Below are 8747 nucleotides of genomic sequence, written 5' to 3'. Positions count from 1 at the left end.
ACCAGGAATTTCACATAATGATCTATGTCTATATCTCTGATAAACGTGTTCAAAATCCTTTATTTCATAATATTCTCCTGCTCAAATATGAATAAAGTCAACACAATTGTTTTAAGCTGAAGTGGTCAGTTTTTCTCAATCACTTTGTCACATTTCCCAAAATCAGAATCAGAATAGTTTTTTGCCATTGGCAAGAACAGGTTCACAAACTAGGAATTTCTCGGTGCAGACGTGCAATATAAAACATATAACCCAGAATAAAACACATGATATAATTTCATTCATTTGAAACGGGTCAAAACTCCCACTGACTGCAGCGAACACTGGTTTAACTCAGTCAGGGTTTTATACACTGCTCACAAAAACTTAGGGCACACTCAAAAAACACAATGTAACTCCAAGTCAGTCAAATTTCTGTGATATCAGACTGTCCAGTTAGGAAGCCACGCTTATTGTGAATCAATTTCACTTGGTGTTGTGGAAATTAAACAGACAACAGGTGGAAATGAGAGGCAATTAGCAAGATCACTCCAAAAGAGGAATGGTTTTGCAGGTGGTGACCACAGACCATTTCCCTGTCTTCATCCTTTGTACCGTATTTTTGGAACACTTTTGCATTTGTCCAGTGTTCTCACCACTAGAGGTATCATGAGGAGCATCTACAACCCACAGAAGCTGCTCAGGGAGTGATGCTCATCCAAAATGGCACGTCCATTCATGCTGTGGCAACAAGGTTTGCTTTGTCTCCCAGCGCAGTGTCCAGAGCATGGAGGAGATACCAGGAGACAGGCCAGTACACCAGGAGACATGGGGGGGGCGACCGAGGTCAACAACCCAGCAGCAGGACCGCTATCTGCTCATTTGTGCACGGAGAAACAGGAGAAGCACTGCACGAGCCCTACAAAATGACTTCCAGAGGGCCACAAATGTGCATGTTGGTCCTCAAACGGTCAGAAACCGACTCCATGAGGGTGGTATGAGGGCCCGACGTCCACAAGTTGGGCCGGTGCTTACTGCCCAACACCGTGCAGCCCGATTGGCATTTGCCCGAGAACACAGCGATTGGCAGATTGGCCAATGATGCCCTGTGCTCTTCACGGATGAGAGCAGGTTCACCCTGAGCACATGTGACAGACGTGACAGAGTCTGGAGACGTCCTGGAGAAAGTTCTGCTGCTGCAACATCATCCAGCATGACCGGTTTGGTGGTGGGTCAGTGATGGTCTGGGGAGGCATTTCATTGGAGGGCCGCACAGCCCTCCATGTGCCAGCCAGAGGTTCCCTGACTGGCATTGGGGACCGGGATGAGATCCTCAGACCTATTGTAAGACCATATGCTGGTGCTGTGGGCCCTGGGTTCCTTCTGATGCCTGATAATGCCAGGCCACATGTGGCAAGAGTGTGTCAGCAGTTCCTGCATGATGAAGGTATTGATGTTATGGTCTGGCCTGCCCGTTCCCCAGACTTAAATCCAATAGAGCACATCTGGGGCATCATGTCTCGGTCCATCCATCAACGCCACGTCGCACCACAGACTGTCCAGGAGCTGACTGATGCTCTAATCCAGGTCTGGGAGGAGATCCCTCAGGAGGACATCCGTGGTCTCATCAGGAGCATGCCCAGGCGTTGTAGGGAGTGCATTCAGGCACGTGGAGGCCACACACACTACTGAGGATGATACAGACTCGTTTGGAGGAATTTCTACTGAATTTGGATCAACCAGTGACCTGATTTGTCACTTTGATTTTGACTATAATTTTGGATCCAGACCTCCAGGGGCTGAGAATTTGATTTCCATTTATCATTCTTATGTTATTTTGTTCTCAACACATTGCCCTACACTATGAATAAAGATGTTCATCCGAAAAATTGAATTGATTGACATTTAGGATGTGTTTTTTGAGTGTGCCCTAAGTTTTTGTGAGCAGTGTATAAAGGAATGAAAGGACAACTTCAACGTCCAGAAGCTTGTGCCTTAGACTATGGAACCATTACAGGGACAACCTGTATAAGCTTCTGTGGACGTTAGCACTCGCTGCGTTAGCATCAATGACTGTGTTGCGATTAGCCTATTTATATATTATGGAATCATGACTGTACTTCAGAGATGGCATGGTCTGACAGTCTAAAAGCATCTCACTTTATCACACTGGGCCATGCCGTGATTCCCCCTCATGCAAATGTGACGCACACAAAATGTGCGATCACATTTTTTTTATGTTATTTTATAATCAGAGTCTTTTTAGTTAGTAGAACTTCAGTTAAAAAGAGGCTTTATAATTCAATGTATTAATGTCTTTCTTTGATTCTGAGGTGATTGCAATATTGGGGTGCGCCACAAGGGGGCAATGTAGTGAGGAAGCAGCGGAACCGCCAGGCGGGGTCCTTCTTGTCAACACGTTTGCGGCCTTCCCTCACGCCGGGCTCAGACCAAGCGGAAAAAAAACGCTTTCCGTCGCTCAGCTTGCTCTACTTCCTTCGCCAGCCCCCCGTGTGCAGGAGCGCGTGGAGGTGGGTTTGAGACGCAGCTTTTGCGCATGAGCCAATTACGCACAGGTGTCTGTCAGCGCTTGTTCTGTGGTTGGTGGCCGCCGGAAATGGCTCTGTATTTGCATAGCGTTAAAAAAAATTTAACGCTAGTCTACGCTCCGGCCGCCCGTATCTCGCCGCTCTCCTGTGGATTTCCGGAGGCTTCTTTCCGGTCGCCAGGCAGCAGAGGGAATGAATGGAAGCTCGCCGATCTCCTCTCTTCCGCCGCTCTAGGTCTGAGCCCGGCGTCATACATGAAGCGAGGCTGCATCGAACCAAAGTTCACTGCCTCTTGTCTCATCATTTCTTCTGTTTATTCAGGTAGTAACGTATAAAGCACATACAATATCACATACAAGATTGTTCACTATTGTGGTTGTTTATAGCCATTTTTCAAGTAGTTTGGTAAAGCTAGATTACGTTAGTATGCTGTTTGGAATCGCGTTCGTGGTAGTAAGGCTGCCATGAGGTCGTGTAATGGCGGCGCCCCACCGTAACTTGAACTCTCTCAGTAACAAGAACATAAGCTCCGATACATTGTTGACAAGTGTAATTAATGTTTAAATGCTAGACTGCCTTCTTTTATGATAATATAGTAATGTTTATCTGTTTTGATATATTTTTGGTTCTGTAATTTTGTTAAAAAAAAAATGAACATTGATTAGCAGACCAAGCGATTGTACTTATGAACATTATTTTACTTGTACTCAAGAAACGAAATACACTTGTTTTCAAAAAGTAGAAAACTACATATGTAAATATAAGTAAAAGCACTATTTTCTGGTGAAAATTGCAAAAGCTAAAAGTAACATAGTGATAAACCAGATAAGATAGTAACAAGGTACTTGTACAGTATAAAGGTTACACGTGATTATTGAAAAAAAGGTGAAACATGATTAGACAAAGTAAAAGTATACATGATTTTTGGTAAATACAGAAATGTATGTATGTATTTGAATATAATTTCTGTAATTAAAGATATACATGAAGCGAGGCTGCATCGAACCAAAGCTCACTGCCTCTTGTCTCATCATTTCTTCTGTTTGTTCAGATGATTTTTCTGGTGCGGGTCTGCCCCCCCAGACCGGACCCGTAACACAAATCTTTCTACAGTTCTGGCTCCTTTACACCTGTCCAATTCACACTTATTTGAGGCTTGCCAGAAATGAAGGATTGTAAGATCAATAAAGTCCTATCTTCAAAAAAAGAAAAGGGTGGTCATTTTTTAACAATTTAAAATATAACAGTCTTTAATGAGAATCACAACGGAAATACTGTTGAAAATAAAGAAAAGCTGAAACGTAGAAAGTGTTTACAAACCTTTGGTGTTACTGTACATAGAATTAAAACCACTCATTAATAAAACATGTACATGAGTCATTTTCAAAGCACAGCTTTATCTCAGTACATGAGCCACTCCAATGACTTCACCTGAGAGCGGAGGTGACAGCCATGTGTTCCGAAGGTTGTAACAAAATAAATAGCAGATAGGGTTGGGTAAATTGACAAAAACAATGGTATCTCAATATTTTGGGACTTTTTCAATAACAAAGACAAAGCGATATTTTTGCATCAGAACCATTCAAAATTGTGCTGCTTCTGCATTTAAAAGTGTGCAGACACTTTCCATACTTTTCCCAACATTTTCCCCCATATTTTGCCATTTTTCTCTATTTTTCCCTAATAATTTGAACAATCAGCACCACCAGCTGCTCCTTCAGGACAATCTGAACCTAACCCAACAGAAGAACAACCAGGAAGTGATGTCGGACGTACAATATACTCTCCATATCCTCCTGCAACGAATGTAATGTTATTACTGACAGTGCAAATATAATGTGAGCAATTGCACAAATGTGTTAAATAAACCACACTGTTAAATGATTACAAATATTCATATTGAAGCTACAGTGCCTCTCGAAAGTATTCATACACCTTGAACATTTGCACATTTTGTCATGTTTACAACCCTAAATATAAAGATTTTATTTTGATTTTTTTACTGAACGTTCACACACAAGTAACATACAACTGTGAAGTGAAAGCAAAATGATACATGATTCTGAAATTTTTCAAAAAATAGAAAAGTGAAAAGTGGGACGTGCATAAGTATTCATACAGCATTTTCTGAGTGCATTAAATTGCCTTTATAACATTCCTAATGATTCCAGAATGTCCACACCTTGGCCTAACCATTAAATAGAGGTCACCTGTGTGTAATCTACTCTCAGTTTAATTTCAGCTGTTCTTTTAGGCCCTCAGAGCTGTGGTCGGAGTGTATTGGTCACTGAACAACATCATGAAGGTCAAGGAGCACCAGAGAGGTCAGGGATAAATTTATGGAGAAGTGTAAGCAGCATTAAGTTATACAAAGATTTCCCAAGATTTAAACATCTCACAGAGCACTGTTCAATCCATCATTCAGAAATGGAAAGAGTATAGCCCCACTGCCAACTTGCCAAGACACGGCCGTCCACTTAAAATATGTGGACGAACAAGGAGAGCACTGGTAAGAAATACAACCAAGTGCCCCAAGATAACTCTGGAGGAGCTATGAAGTACTGCCGCTGAGGCGGGGGGAATCTGTACATGGGACAACTATAAGTCGTATTCTTCACAAATCTGGCCTTCATGGACGAGTGGAAGAAGAAAGCCTTTATTGAAAGGAGGCCATAAAAAATCCCGTTTGAAGTTTGCTAGAAGTCATATGGAGGACACAGCTGCCATGTGGAAGAAGGAGCTTTGGTCAGATGAGAGAAAAATGTAACTTTTTGGCCCAGATGCAAAACGTTATGTATGGAGCAAATCTGACACTGCTCATCGTCCTGAGTGCACCATCCCCAATGTCAAATATACGGGGGGGAGCATCATGATGTGGGGCTGCTTTTCCTCAGCGGGGACTGGGGAGACTGTAAGAATAGTTGGGAAGATGGATGGAGCCAAATACAGAGACATTTTGGAGGAAAACCTGCTGGAGTCAGCAAGAGAACTGAGGCTGGGGCGGAGATTTACCTTCCAGCAGGACAATGACCCGGAGCACAAAGCTAAATCTTCAATGGGATGGTTCAATAAAAACATATTAATGTGTTAGAATGGCCCAGTCAAAGTCCTGACCTAAATCCTATTGAAAATCGGTGGAAAGGTCTGAAAACTGCTGTTCACAAACGCTCTCCTTCTAATGTGACAGAGCTGGAGTTGTTCTTTAAAGATAAATGGGCTAAAATGTCAGTCTCTACATGTGCTAATCTTGTAGAGTCAAACCCCAGAAAACTTGTGCTGTTATTACAGCAAAAGGGGGTTCCACAAAGTATTCATGCATGCTGTATGAATACTTATGCAAGCCCCACTTTTCACTTTTCTATTTTTTGAAAAATAACAGAATCATGTATCATTTCGCTTTCACTTCACAGTTGTCTGTTACTTGTGTGTGAACGTTAAGTAAAAAAAATCAAAATAAAATCTTTATGTTTAGGGTTGTAAACATGACAAAATGTGCAAAGGTTCAAGGTGTATGAATACTCACGAGAGGCACTGTAATGTTAAAGAGCTTAAAGTTACAGTAGATCAATCATTAGTTGATAAAATGTAAATTCTTATTTATGCTAGTGATATTTTCTATACATAATGCAACAACATTGATGCTTTATACATTCTGATTGGATGTAACATTATTTAAAATAACATCTGTAGGTTGGTGACCCTCGCTGAGGACCAGAACAGCAAGGGAAGGATCAGGGAGCATTGAGCTTAAGAGAAATGTTTTGGCCTTTTTCTAGTAAATTCTAGTCAAGAGATTTTAGGCATTTCATGATGACAATTAAAATTAGATTTGCGATTAATTTGTTAATTCTTTTAATCGATTCCTGGCCCTAATAATAATTAATAATTTATTTGACCTATAAAAAAATAATAAATCTGTCCGTAGAAACAGGCAATGTTCCCACCTCCCTCAAAACTGCTCTCATCAAACCCCTCCTCAAAAAACCCACCTTGGACCCTATACCCCTGTCAAATTACAGACCAATTTCAAATCTCCCATTCATTTCCAAACTCCTCGAAAAAGTCGTTTCCACCCAGCTCCATAATCATCTCAAAACTAACAGGCTATATGAGAAATTTCAATCTGGTTTCCGTCCCCCCCACAGCACAGAAACAGCTCTCATCAGAGTCACCAGCGACCTGCTGATGGCTCCTGACTCCGGTTCCACATCCCTCCTCATTCTTCTCGACCTCTCTGCTGCGTTTGACACTGTAGACCACCACATCCTCCTGCACCGGCTCCAACACTACACTGGTCTTTCTGGTACCGCCTTTCAATGGTTTCACTCCTACCTCACTGACAGAACCGATTATGTAGCTCTGCAAAATCCAGACCCCACGCTGTCACCTGTGGGGTCCCCCAGGGGTCCGTACTCGGTCCAACCCTCTTCACTATTTACATGCTTCCCCTGGGTCGTGTCGTCTGCAAGCATGGAATTAATTTCCACTGCTATGCTGACGACACATAACTCTACCTCCGAGTCACTCCCTCTAGCTCCCCCTCTGCCACGGCTGCACGCCTCAGCTCCTGCCTGGAGGAGATAGAGGTGTGGATGAGTCAAAACTTCCTGCAGCTCAACGGCTCTAAAACAGAAGCCATTCAAACTGGAACCTCTCATCAACTCTGCTCCTCTCCAATCACCACTGTTTCATTCTTTGGACACACCATTCCCCTCTCTCCCTCTGTCACTAACCTAGGGGTTAAATTTGACCCCCTCCTTTCCTTTGACAATCATTTCACCTCCATCTGCAAAACGGACTTCTTTCACCTCCGTAATTTTTCCAAACTGCGCCCCACCCTCTCCCTTCCTGCTGCAGAGAAGCTCATTCATGCTTTTGTCTCCTCCAGGCTGGACTACTGTAATCCACTCCTCATCTAGTATGTTCAAAACAGCGCTGCCAGGATCCTGATGAGGGTGCGAAAACACGAGCACCTCACCCCCATCCTCCGTACACTGCACTGGCTCCCCATTCAGTCCCGCATACAATACAAGGTCCTCTTGCACACCCATCACTGTCTGCACGGTGTGGCCCCCACTTACCTCACCGAACTGCTCACACCACACACCTCAACCAGGACCCGGTCAGGCCAACAGCACCATCTGGTCATGCCCAGGACACGGCTCAAAACTATGGGTGACAGGGCCTTTGAAGCCGCTGCTCCCTGCCTGTGGAACGCCCTCCCAGACCACCTCAGGGCCCCACAGACGGTGGACGCATTCAAAAAAGGACTTAAAACCCACCTTTTTACAAAAGCTTATTTTAACAGCTAATGCTTTGGTTTTTTAGTCCTGTCTTTTAATATATGTTGTATGCTATACTGTTCTGTTTTTAAACTTTGCTGTCCACTGTAGCACTTTGAGATTTGGTGTCAAATGTAAAGTGCACTAAAAATAAAATAATAATAATTATTATTATTATTAAATATAAACATAAGAATCACTGCAACACCTCATGAAATGTGCTGCACCTACTCTTTTGTAAATATGTTATCTGTCAAGGGCGTGTCTATGGCAATTAAAGTTCGAGCATATTGTTTGCAAACTGCAATCGATTAATTAATTAAAAACAAAGTAGTTGATATGCCGTGTTGTTTTTATGGTTTAGTAGCAGTTATTAGCCAGTCCACTTTTTGTTGGTTTTCATGAGACCCCCCTTGAAATGACCAGGAACCCCCCATTGCCCCCCTAATCAAAATTGTCTGGAGCCGCCACTGCCTCCCACTTCAAATTGTAGAATGTGTCCAGTTTATGAAGGCGACCCAGCATAATAGAATAGATCAGGGGTTCCCAACTGGTGGACCTGGGTCCTGCCTTTTCATCCTCTCTATATAATCAATTTCTAAGGCTGAATTTAAAAATATCTAAACAATTTGAATAACGTTGAAATAAGATGGCAACATTATTCATTCATTGATCAGCTCTGCTTTGTAAATAGACAACCTGTGTTAATGTTTTAAAGGTCCTATATCATGCAAAATCGACTTTTTAGAGCTTTTAGCCATGTTGCTATTTCCTCCCCACCCCCAGAGTGACTTTTGGCTTCATTCACGCAGTTCTCAGCAATCCTCCTGAATCCTGCTCTCTGAGCAGCTGCTCCGCCCTCTGCTGGAAAACGACTGACTGCTCAGTTGTGTCGTCACAGTGGAACGGACGTGCTCTGCGTCTGTAATGTAATGCC

The sequence above is a fragment of the Gobius niger genome, assembly GCF_951799975.1.
Source record: "Gobius niger genome assembly, chromosome: 19".
Lineage (NCBI taxonomy): Eukaryota > Metazoa > Chordata > Actinopteri > Gobiiformes > Gobiidae > Gobius > Gobius niger.
Note: the sequence above shows the minus strand (reverse complement) of the source record.